At 26.4% G+C, this 13,938-nt stretch overlaps 3 long non-coding RNA genes across 3 annotated transcripts in view; 2 read left to right on the top strand and 1 right to left on the bottom strand.

Annotated features, from left to right (window-relative positions):
- Positions 1-13,938, top strand: part of LOC126550869 (uncharacterized) — a 32,721-nt gene that overhangs the window by 1,346 nt on the left and 17,437 nt on the right. The gene's annotated exons all lie outside the window — the stretch shown is intronic.
- LOC126550868 (uncharacterized) lies at positions 1,621-13,732 on the top strand. The gene is made up of 2 exons (XR_007604917.1): positions 1,621-1,928; positions 13,365-13,732. It is a non-coding gene; the product is annotated as an uncharacterized LOC126550868 (long non-coding RNA).
- On the bottom strand, positions 7,963-11,668 carry LOC126550865 (uncharacterized). The gene is made up of 3 exons (XR_007604915.1): positions 10,651-11,668; positions 9,020-9,091; positions 7,963-8,476 (listed from the first exon to the last, which is right to left on the bottom strand). It is a non-coding gene; the product is annotated as an uncharacterized LOC126550865 (long non-coding RNA).

The following is a 13,938-nucleotide window of genomic DNA, read 5'->3' as shown; positions in this document are numbered from 1 at the left end:
CACTCAGGTTTGTTATCGCCCCACCATTCATATAACAGTAAATACATCAAAACTAAATAATAGTGATCCGTTTGAAACAATTTTAAAAGATATAACAGAATTTTGGGAATCACATAAAGCATAAATTTTTTTAATATTAATTTTTTTTAAATCAATAAATAAACATTTTTAATTATATAACTTTTTTATATTAATTATTATTCAATTTTTTAATATTAATTTTTTTTAAATATTTTATCAATATATCGTCAATAAATATACATTTTTAATTATATCACTATTTTATATTTATATTTATTCGATGTATTTATTGTTATATGAATGGCGGGGCGATAACAAACCTGAGTGGCGGGGCTATAAAGTTTTCACCCGCCGCGGCGGGGCTATAACAAACCAGTACCAAACAATTTTTTAAGTAGGTACTTTCTTAATATTGATAAAAATATAATAAACTCGTGTTCACTGGTTCGCTCGTTTGTCGTTACCTACTCATATAGCACTTGAAAGCAAAATTAAACTAATAAAAAATTTGTAATATCTTATAAAGTTCTAATTTTGTAAAAGATAAAAGACACTTATTTATATTGTATTATACCTTATTTAAAAAAACAAAATCTTAAAATTTAACTCAGATAGTCAAATCCATCAATAACCAATTTTTCTGTTCAATAAAGTTTATACGGCCATACGGGTATTAGATATGGCTAATACCATTAATTATACCTAATTGCCTTAAAAGGCACATTATTTAATTATTTCATTGTTGTTATTGCCTTATTGGCGGTGACTGCAGAGGGCGTAGCCCCCCCACCAATATGCCAACTATAAAATGTTTGTCATCCACCCCAAGAAAAAATCCTAAATACGCCACTGGCCTTTACCACGCATTATATTTAGCCGTAACTTGTAAACCGTCTTCAGTATACCAATTTCTATGTTTATTACTTAACCATTATCTTCTCGAAGAATAAATAAAAAAAAAACTACAGATGCTGCAAGAACATGTATCTGTTTTTTTTCCTCTGAGGGGGGTCCAGTACTCCTGCCCCCCTCCTAAATACGCCACGGTACCAATTATTAATTAATATTTATGCGATATCACATAATAATTGTTTCAAAGTAATAATATTTTATATGCTAACATTGTTAACAAATAATGTAACTATTCAATATACCCACTTTTACGTCATATCACAATTTATTAATATTAACACAAATACGATATTATTCCTGTGTACAGATATCTATACTAACCTTAGATCATATTCTACTAGCATTGATTATAAATACTAAATAGTATAATAAATAATAATAGTATAATAGTATAATAAATAGTATTTACAGTCAATGCTACTATAAAAAATAGCAACAGCCAACTGGTATATTATCATCTAAGATACTAAGACACGATGTAGAGAAGATGTAGATTTTCTCTACATCGTGAACTAAGATAATATCTTTACTTCGTCTATTTCTATACAGAACTCTGTGTTCCTGTTATGTCATATTTTATCTGGGGTTTTTACGTCGTCGTCGTTGACGGTTATTATCAAAAATATATTAATTACAGGTAAATACCATCATAAATATTTAACGGCAACCGATGTTCGGCATAACAACGATCGCTGAAGAGCCGACGGCCGACGACTACAACTCTCTTCAGTAAAACAGTAAATTTTCTGTTCTAGACTTCTAGTGTAGTACTCACTGGTCGGTAAGTCCTATCGTAGTGTCGATTGTCGTCTATTGATTATTGGCTTTTCAGCTTTTGCCGTCTGTATTCCTTTTACTTTATCGTGATAATATTATGATCATTATTGTTCTGTGTACCTACTTATATAATATATTTTGTTTTGTGATACAATTACGAGTTTCAAATTTGAATCTTAAAATTCTTGCCGACAAAAACAAAGGCATTAATGAAACAGGTAAATATTTCCATTTTTTACTAAGGTTTTTAGAGAACGCTACGATACAATAATACATATTGTTTTCTTTCTATTACAAAATAATATGTACGACACAGAAAATATGCGTTCATCAGAACGTTTATGTGTTGTTAGTTTGAATATAAGAGTGACTTCTGACTTAACTTATAAACAAATTCATAACTTATAAGATCCTGTTTTGTGCATTTTTTTCCATTATTCCCAATAAAACGTTCGGTATAAATCTAGTTTAGCACCCCCTCGAAATTTCAATATTTTTCTCCGGAAATCTGTGTATTTTAACGTTTTAAAAATGATGGCGCAAAAAGTTTTTTTCGAAAATCATTAGTTTTAAAGTTATAGCCACGTTTAATTGTCCAGATAAAATACCTAATAAATTGAATTTGCCGTTGTAGTATTTATAATTATTTTAAAATTAATTAGGTATCCATAATTTTACAAAGTATTTGATTATACATGATTAGTATAATTTTCTGAGAAATTGTGATTTTTATATTTTATAATATGTTAATAATTTTTGATAGGTGTACATCTCGGGTCTACCTATACCTATTTGTATCTATTTAAAATTTAAATAGGTAAATTTCATAAATTATTTAAATTATTGTTTACACAACAGGTAGATATATAAAATATAGGTATTTAAAATTGATAGGTACCTATAATAAATTACTCACCCTGGAATAAAATTAATTTATTATACTTCAAGCAGAGTGAAGGCTTTTCGTTTAGTTGTTTAACACTATGATTAATTTTTAATTTAATATATGTGGTTGAAATTGTTTTAATGAGAAGGGTGACATGATCAGATAATGAACTTAAAGATTCTTTCCTATGAATATTTAACGAACTAAATATGTATGTGTTGTGTAAAAAATTATATAAGACTTTTAACTACACTAATAAGATATTAACGGCTGTATTTTTATAATCAAAATTTCAAATTTTTTTTCTGTAAAAAGACATAATATATTAATAAAATCATCACTGGGATAAACTAGTCCACCTTCACCACCTTGGTTTTTAAGATTGATGAATGAATTTAAAAATTGTTGTTTATCAGTAAAAATTAAAGACTTAATACATATCTTACATTTAAGATTTTACATCAATTTATGAACAACAAATCCAGCAATGTAAACTGTTATTTCTTTAGTGAAATTATTGAAGGTATCTGACATTTTAATAATATAATCATGATCATTAATAAAATATGTTACTTAATGAAATATGTCTTCATCGTCATTTGAATCAGTGTCAATAATTGCAGAACATGTATTGTTATAACCTTAACCAGATCTGTACTTAAATCATGTAAAATATCAATATGTTCAAATGATATACAATTGCCAAAATTAAAACTTGGAATATTATTTAATCTGATAACAAGTTTCTTATAAGCAGCTTGAAATTGACAAGCCGTTGCATTATTGTTATGTCAACCAAGTGATCTGATATTCCCAAAATAGAATTCTAAATGGTCTTGGCTGACCTGCCTAACCTTATGAAGTTTAATATGATTCAATTTTCTTGCTACTAATAAACTGGAGTACAATTAATGTAATAAATAATTGAAACACACAATAAATCCAATGAAACCAGTTCTACGATTTGATTCCAATATAGGTATAAAATTATTGTTTTCTTTGACTTTTAAACATTGAATATATTTTATTATGACATTAGCAAAATCTGTTATTTCAGCATAATTTTCTTTACACATAGTTTTTTTCCCCAATATAATTTTGTGACCTAGAGTTCAGAATATCAAACCCAGCATTGAAAATTTCTATGAATTTGATTGTTGCTTCAGCTTGCAAAAAATCATGATGGAACAATTAAGAGCACCCGTTACTGACTGACTGATTAACTGTATAGCCAGTTTAACTTTCATTTTTTGTTTTTGGTTACAAATGTGTTGTTTTCTCAACTTGTTGGCCAAATGAGCTCCTTCTGTTTCCTGAAGAACACATCATTTTTGCACAAAATTAAAATCAATAATTTGATTGTCATTATCCATGAAAACTTTTTTTTCGCCAAAAACATTTCTAATAGGCTTTATCATATGTGCTGGATCAAAAAAAACAGCTACTTCAGTATTACAATTTATTATTAGTAGTATGTACAACAAATTTTGTGTTTAATGTGCTAATATTTAAATTGCAACCTTATAATTTTGCCATTGTAATATGAGTCGTAATATTAGATGAGCAACCATTAAAAGTTAAACTAATCATAATTATTCTAGTATCTTTTAACAAATTCAAAGTGTGTTTTAATAGTTCACATTTTAAATTCGATGTTAAAAAATATCCTAAATGAATCTTGCAGTTTTCATTAACCGCTACAACCATTATTACCAAGCACTTTTTTGCTATATCTAAATTGTCATTATTCATGCCATTACCAAGATTAACTTGCTCATAATATTTATTGTTGTCATATTCTAAATTTTGACGAATAGCCATTTCGCTAATCATAAGGCTGCAATAAACTGGACAAGTTGAGTTTTTTACTTTAAGCGATAGACTTTTGAAAGTTTTATGCGTAAAGCCAGGCTCAGTGTTTATGTGAGAATACCATATAAAACGCATTGGCATAAAACAGGACTATATTTCTTAGGAAGCTGTTTTATAAAAAAATTTTTTGCCCAATTGGTTATTAAATCTGTATGCTTACTAAAAGAATTCAATAACATGTCGGAAGGTTCATCATTGATTACATTTTCCTTTTGAAGTTTAAGAATTATAGGCTTCAAGAAAGCAATTTTCTTATACAGATGTCTTGCTGTTTGTTGGAGTAGGTAACTTCAATTATTTATTCTTTAGTTTCACTTCATTTAATATTTGAGAAAGACCACGTTTTAAAAATAGCCTTCTGGGAGTATAGCAAGAATCAAACTCAGAAGCAGCCACAAATGAAGAAATTAAATTTTTCTAAAATGTATAAAATCATATTATTAACAAATTAAAATAGATAATAAAGATGAACAAAACCGGTACAGTGCACGATTCATTATGTTTGAATTCTCAGGTGTTAGAGGCATCACTCCACATTCATTAATATCATATACATTAATGGTAACAGACACCTTTTTAGAGGTATTTAAACTTGAATGTTTAGGTGTTAAAAGAGATATTTCACATTCATTAACAATAATAGAAATCTATAAATTAAATTGTAGAATAATAATATTAATGTTTAAAAATTAAAACAGACTGTGACCAATTATTATTACTTGATCTTTGAGATTGTTGATGTTAATCGAAGTGTTTTTGTTTGGGAAGGTAATGTTATCCGATATTGATTCTTCACCAAAAATTGGTTACATGGGTACCTCATAAAATATTGTGACAAGAATGTTAATATTTATTTTAATAAGTTTATAAGTATATAACCAGACAAAAAATAAGTTATTTTTACTTAATCATTATGTTGAAACATTAATTATTGTACCTTTACAAGAGTCTACATTACATCAAAACTACTTTTAGGTTCATTATCAGGACACAAAATTGATACATTTAAATGTTTCACTTCTTCGGAATACAAACTTCTAGTTTAAAATATATTTTTAAAAGTATAATGGGAACCTATAATGGAACAATGTAAAATAATGTTAGCTTTATAGGTAGGTAAATATCTAGTTAATTAAAACGATGAATATAAAAGTATGAATTGCTTACACCTTAGATCCTTGAAATTATTATTAATGGCACTACATTTTAAACCAAGAACCTTTTTTAATATTTCGCATCACAAAACGACAAAATGTTTTGAACAAATAATAGAATATTTATTAATATTTTGTACATTTAATTTATTTTCTTACATAAAAAATGTTGCTATTTATGTTTAACAGGAATCTTGTAAATTAAACAAGTGTTGTTATATTAGTCTTACGAGTTATAGTTATGACCATATGATTTCATAAACCAAATATTTACAATGATCTTATACTCACTTATGAAAAGTTATATCTTCAGTTTTTGTTTTCTGATCCCTTGTTCTTCCACAAACGAAAAAACAACTAGGCATTTTGGCTGATGTATAATTAAATTGAAAATTATTTGAAATCCCTAATTTCTAGTAAACAACATATGATCTACAATGTTAGGTGTCATCGTTTTTATTTTTTTTTAATAAAAATATTAGTCTTGAATAATATTAATAATATAAATATATAAAATATATAATATATTAATAATATTAATAATAATTTTTACTTTTTTTTTGATTAGTATACTAAATCAAGAAGAAAGTATAAATATACTAATCAAAAAAAAAGTAAAAATTATTAAAAATTAAAATCATGTTATTAATAATGTGTTGTTATTGATATGCAGTGCCATCTAGTACACAGGACTATTATTAGCTTCCTTCTGGATGGCTTTAAATTGATTCCACAGTCAATTTACAAAACTCCATCTCTATATTATTCTATGATACAAACCCCCTATTATCTGAACGTCAATACTCAATACATAAAGTATCAAGACGCAAACACCTGGTCGCAGTTTATTATTAGTACATAATAATATGTACAAAGTACATATTATATTATGTTAGGTACATGTTTGTGAGATTTAGCTGTGCAAAAGCGAGTAGCAACAATTAATCCATTAAAAATTAATCAGTTTGTCAAAAACAAATAATAATACATATATTCAGTTAGAGATGGGCAAAATCAGTAAAAAATTGATTTTTAAAAACAAAATCAAAATCATTACCTAAAAGATTTAATTAACTTATAATTTGTTAAACCACAAAATCCTAAAATATAATTAGGTATACTTTGAGAATTAGTAATTTTTTTTATATTTTAAAGCTACATAAAGTTTTGATTTATGAAATCAAACAAATACAATTTTATTATTGATTTGTCGATTTCAACATAGGTTATATATATATATATCAATATCCTATACCATGACCATATGTAAGTCACTGAAATATATTATTTTGTAAATCATATAGACATTTTAACTTAATAATTAAATGGTAAAATACCTAAGAGAAAATAACTGAAATTCAAGTATCAAACACATCATATATAATTTTAAAAAAAAAATAAAAACATTTTTAAATTTTCTTTAGAACAAATTATAGTTAAAAAAAACTTCAGGTACTTAGATAATGACATAAATCATAATAAATATATACATAGTTAAATAAATTAACAAAATAAATGAGTAAATGGTTAATAAAACAAATACAATAAAAAAAAGGTTTAATATTTAACTAAAAATTGTTGATATCCTTTAAGAAACACAAGTTTTTCAAATGTTTTATTTGAAAGATTTGATCTTTTTGGAGTATTTATCAGTATGTACAGTCATTGGCGGATATCCTTAGGCTTAGCCCCCCTCTTGATAGCCACTAAACCCCCTCAAAAATGTTTGAAAAATTATAAAAATACTATACAGTTCAGTGAAAATATTTTGAGAAACATTTTTTTTTTTCAAGTATATATTGTACATTTTATGTTAAGAACATTTTACTTATATTATTACATATATTATATTATACACCTATACAGCAGTGGTTGATCTTTCTAGGAATATAGATCGATCTCGAATAAAAATTAATTTAACCATTTCGGTCGATCGCAAAGTAGTTATCAGATAATGCAAATTGCTATATTCTATTCTAGGTATTTAGTATTTACCATTTTTGGGCAATTGCAATAGTGGTAATAGTTAATTATTTTATTTTTGAGCTCTAATGTGAGGCACCCATCAAATCACTCCATATATAAATATATAAATAATACAGAACACATACATAGTAATTAGCACTGGTCACTGGTGATATGATTCCTCCAGACTGCTGGTATTAAAATAAAATATTCATTACTGTTATTATTGTTTATGGTTTATTAATTAATTTACGGAATAAAAATTCCTTATTTAGTACAGTACACAACAATAATATAGTAAAAAACATAATTAATTTATAAAAAGGGTGATGGCCCGAAAATACAGCAAAATTATAGGTACAATAAATATAAATTATGATAATTAGGACACAAATAAAATTACACACACGATATAACAAAATAATAAAAGATATCAATTAATTATTGATGTGTTAATACTTAATTGTCTAGTGTATTTTGAATGATTTTATAAATGATGTAAAGAATTGTATCTCCACCCCCAATATCTTCAAAGAATATCTGCCCATATGTACTGTACTGTAAAATAACTCTAAAACGTTTATTAATATATATTCTGATTATAATAATAATAATAGACTTTGCAATAAATAGTAAGAAACAACCCAATAGGTAATGTGTAGTAAATACAAAGTGTAGGTTGATAGAAATAATATTTAACAATAATTCTAAAATATGCATTGTACAAATAAATTTTTTTTTAATTTCTATTATCCAAACTTTTGCTTATCCAAACTCGGTATGGTCCCAATTAGTCAAATAATCAAGGTTCTACTGTATTACTTTTTGAAAAAAATCACTGATCATCTTCAACAGCATTTTCTTCTGTGTTTTCATTTATCGTGGAAAACTGTAAAAATAAAATAAAAGTGATAACCGAAATATTTAACACAATGTTATTTATTCATAGTCATAGTATAATTATGGGGTGTTGGGGCCTGATAGTGCTTTAAAAACCTCATCTCTAATTCCCTCCACAGATCTTAAACATTAAAAATAATTTTACAATGAGTTGTTCATTTATTTTCAGTATTATTTTTACAAATTGGTTTTATTTAAAAGATTAAAGTGTAAACAAATTGTCAAAGTTGCTCTAACAATTAATTTATGGGGGCCCATAATATACAAGTAATGTAATCGAAATTTTTTTTTGATACGCTGTTTAAAAAATTGTTTAAGGCAAAGTATGCAACTACTGCATTTCACAAATTTATTAATTCTAAACCTTATAGGTTATAAGAAATATAATTAGCAAGATTACTTCTTTAGAAATACTAAATAAGCATTCTACTTGCAATTGTAAAGTATAATGTAAATATGAATTTATTATATAAATTTAAGTTGATAATTCAAACAAATGTTTGAGATGATGTAAATATATGTTTTGGCTTACATAATTTTTTTTTATGCACCTAGAATTGAACTTCGATTTGTATTTTTTCAAATGTACCTCATAGTTGCACAGCTGAAATAGAACAAATGTTTGGTAATTATTGGTTATCTTGGATACCTATACAATTTTTGGTAAACGTATATTCTTCTATTATTCTTATTAAAATTACAAACTAATTATACTGTGTTATATTATTTTATGACTATTTGGTAATCATGATACAAAATAAAAGTAGGTATGTTGGTCCAGTGCTAAACAAAACTTAAAAATAAAAAGTTGCTTGTTAACAAAACAAGTAATATAAGTATAAGAATAAATTAAACAACCTCGACATTCTAGCATATTATGAAAAAAAAATTTCAATAATTTTTTTCAGAATATTGACCTTAGTACCCTACAGTTAAATTTTGTTAAGCAGATACTTTTATATTACTTTGTACTGCAGATTATACATTTGTCTTTAAATAATATAACATGATAAATAAACAAATGACATATAGGTAGTCATTTTTATCGATAAGTAAATATCTTAACAAGAGTATAGTAAGTTATTAAATAAAACTGTGTATCAAAAATAACTTTTTATATTATAATAGAGGTACAAAAAAAAATAATATGTTACTGTTTTATTACTAGAATGTACTACTACAGTGTGTGTGTTTTTACTTAACTGCATTAAACAGTAATGGTTATTGTAGTTTTTTTTAATTAGAGAACTCTATCTGAAGGGGCCCCATTATTCTAAGAACTTTGCATAATATAAATTATTAAAATTATACAATTACTATGAATTGTTTTAACACCCTCTGTAATATGTGAGTACATATAGCACTAATAACTAATTAAATTGCAGTTCAAAACCGATTATATAACATCTATGTAATAATTTACAAAATTCACTTGCAAACTTTTAAGCTTAAATATTTCACCTTGAAACATCACTCCACATAGCTCATATCCCTCTAATTTTTTCTTGCAACAATGGGTAGTCTGTTATTGTTTCAACAAGTGTAGAACCACTCAGAGCAGTATTATAAGTAACAATAAGGACATAATATATTTCTTTACTTTGAAGGCATTTCGATGAAACTTAATTGTTGAGCCTGGGTAATCACGAATGTCGAAAATAATATTTTAGGTATATAGGTATTAAATTCCTACAGAAATGTCATAATAGTGGGTGGCTTAAACTCGAGATTTTATATAGCTGAACTTAGTTCGATTATTACCTACTACATCTAATATTAGGGCACTGTGGATAATAGGTTAGATTAAGTCTCTATTTTGTGAGTCATTTATCACGTATAATATTATGGAACTATGAACTTGCCGCGTTTATTTCATCATATATTTTATTTTATTTTTTCTCTACGATTCTCAAAATGGCGGCTTAGTATACCCATATATTTAGTGCCTTACTGCCCTTACTATAATATATTGTACAAACATTGTATTGTTTGTTATCGATTCATTCAAATAATTATTAGGTGTATTAATAAAAAAAAGTATCTAATTCTATATTATATCTTTCGGTGAGAAAAATTTTTATTGTTATTTGTAAATAATGAAAAAAATATCAGCTAAAAGTGGTATGATAAAACTTAAAGATATTATATCATAGATATACCTACCTACTTTGTACTAGTTTCTCTGTACACCGCGATCACTGCAGTGGATTTAAATGAAATAAAACAAAATCAGTAAATGTACAAGACTACTCATTAATGTCTACGGATCGTGAACATTAGAACAGGTGTTATTGATGTCGGTGGGCCGCTCGCTAATTGCCCGGACAAATTGGTGGACGCGATCCCTGAGTTTTTTTGCAGGGTGCAAACAGTGCTGGCAATGTGACAAAGCACTTGCTTCGTTGTTCCCACAGAGTAGAATTCAAACATTTTGGATTAAGGAGGTTCGGTATTGGTAAAGGAGGTCTGAAATCACCCGAAATAGGCGGTTTTTAAATTAAAATTTTGCAGATTATTTTTATACGTTGTGTCTTGCGTCAGTACATTTTTTTTATCCAAAAAATCTGTACCTAAATTCCATTGGCACTAATTTTTGACCTGTGAAAATAAATATAAAACATCGCCGTCATAATGAGATTTGTAAAATGCGCTCACAGTTACCAAGTTGTAAAAATAGCATAGTAAAATATATTGAGCTAGGAATTTTTTGATTTCAAAAATGGTTTTAGTAATTTGCATTCATAATAAAATATCTAAATGACTTTTAATTTAACGATATTTATTCACTTTATATGGTACATTTTCTGGTCTAAAAGCCAAACTTATAATTGAATTACAATCTTAAATGAACATACAATTTAATGATATGAACGAGCCTTGTATAAATTCTAATACTTACACGAATTCCAAAAAAAAAAAACATCTGAGCAATTAAACAGTGCTAAGATAAGGATGGATTTTAAAAATAGAAGACAAAAATTCGAATGTTAAAATTACACGGGTTAAAATGTATTCAACAAAGGTACCTATAAGAAGTTTGAACTTAACTGTACAACAATTGTTTTTGAGTATCATCTGCGCGTATCGGTTAGAATTTTTACAAATGTATATAATTTATTATTTATATTTAACATATTTGCAGTATTTTCATTTTGTAAGTAGTAATTTATATACCTACACAATATATGCAATTATAACAATACATTTTTATTTTAACCTATATAGTATTGGTTTAATAATTTATTTTCTTGAGTTTTTATTATAATATTTTTTAGTACCAATTAATCATTATTATAATTTTGTTATTTATAAGAGTAAAATTTGACAACATTTATGGGTATTTAAATAAAAAACCTTTCGGCCATAACATTTTTCGAAACACTAACTTCCATCATGACATTCGGACAGATGACCTACACAATCGAAAATCGAAGAAATGGATACCTCAAAATATATTGGATGCAATTTAATCAATGTAAATGTATACTTGTAATTTATTAGCCACAAATAAAGTTTATAGAACATTTTGACGAATCCAATTTAGGTTCTAATTGGAGCGATGAAGGTATGGTATGGGTGATTGTAAATTATTGCATCCTAATAAGTGAGCAGGTAGTCAAAATAATATAGATAGTAAATTTTTCCTGGCATTTACCAGGTTTAAATTTCTATGTAGTAAATTTGTACCCATAATATTTAAAGGACCTTGAATTATTCGATATTTGTTTTAAACACGTACACGTGTAAAAGCCGAACATTTATCGCTTTAATCGTATTAGTATTAGCGGTATCAACGTATATTACAACTAGTAATATTTTAGTATATTTTTTTCGTACCACAGGACTTCATAAATTACAAATTATATTTAGTCAAAATGAATTTATGATTTACGAAAATTGTAAATTTTCAAAATTAAAACACGGAATTGTTTTAGGGTAAACTAAAATGGCAATGTAGTCTAAACAAGTGTACAGCATTTTTAGAAACGATAACAGAAAAAATTTAAATCATATCTAATCATAAAATTGATTTACAAAATTTGCAACGAGGATATACATGGTCACCTCCTCGTAGTGTCCTCTAAGTAATGCTAAATGACTATCATAAAAATAATATTTATAATGGGCGCAATTTACTAAATTATCCCGACATTAATTATTTTGATTTTTGAGTGTGTTTGAAGACTTTTTTTTGCACTAAAAAAATGCTTAAAATTGTAAATTTTGTGATGGTATCTATAGTAACAAATAGGATCTAGTTGATACTATAGGGCAGGGGTCAGCAACCCTTTTGGTATCAAGAACCAAAAAATTTCACGGGCCATTCACTTAATATTATTTAAAATTTAAATTCTTTATCAACTAACATAATGTGATATTTTATACTAATTATAATTTGTAATCATGGGCCGCAGGTGGCCGACCTAGCAGGGTGAGCCTATAGGTGTCAAAAGTTAAAAATTCCCAGTATTTTCAAAATAATCGAGAAAAACTAAATCAAAAATTAAGGGATCAATAGACATTTCACGCAAAACTATATAATTTTTAAAACCGATTTTATAATTTCGGTGTTACTAAAAAAAGAATAATAAAATTTAGTACTTAAAATGTTCAACAAATATTTAAACTTAACACTTGAATTTATATTATTATATTGTCGAACTTGTTTAACTCAAAATCTCCGGTGCTAAAATTTCCTATTATTTAATAAGTGCCAAAAAATCTTGTTTAATTCAAAGACTTTCGTGAATAACTCAAAGTTTCAACTTTAAAATTGTAAAATTATGATATATTCTTATATAATATGATGTACATTTACTATTGAAAATAAGGTCATTTTTGTTATTGTTAGCGGTAAGTGATATTTTATACTGCAGGTTTACTACACGAAAACGATTCGTTATCCAAGCATCGGACGAAGAGGAACAAGATTGTGTTAAATCGTCTGAATCCTCCATCCCCACGATTACACAAGCACAAATGTATCAAAAACAAACCGAAGGCCAATGATGACATTTTTGAAGCTTTAAATAAAATAGAATGATCAATTGTAAATGCTGCAATGAACAGCAAAACTCAAAACAAAAATAAATACTTTTTAAAAATAATTTTCTAGCCTAATTTTTGTTCATTCATTTTTTAAATTATACACGTATAAATAGTAAACACCTTCATACATTTTATAATAAATACTTAGTAATTAATTTATTGTACTGTTTTAAGTAAAATATATTATATTCAGATATTTTATTTTTAGTTTTTTTTAGTCAACTTTTTTCCAGTTCCTTCGCCATTTTCACCTTTTTCACCTTCATCAGTTAACCAAGCTCGACTATATTTTAGATATAGGTGTAAGGAAATTCTCAAATTCAATGTTTTCGCCATAAATTATTTCAACCTATCATATTACTTATAAATTAATTTAATAACAATATAAATATATAATAAAAT

This window comes from Aphis gossypii, chromosome 1 (genome assembly GCF_020184175.1).
Source record: "Aphis gossypii isolate Hap1 chromosome 1, ASM2018417v2, whole genome shotgun sequence".
Classification (NCBI taxonomy): domain Eukaryota; kingdom Metazoa; phylum Arthropoda; class Insecta; order Hemiptera; family Aphididae; genus Aphis; species Aphis gossypii.
The sequence above is the reverse complement of the archived record's forward strand: the minus strand, read 5'-3'. Positions and strand labels throughout refer to the sequence as shown.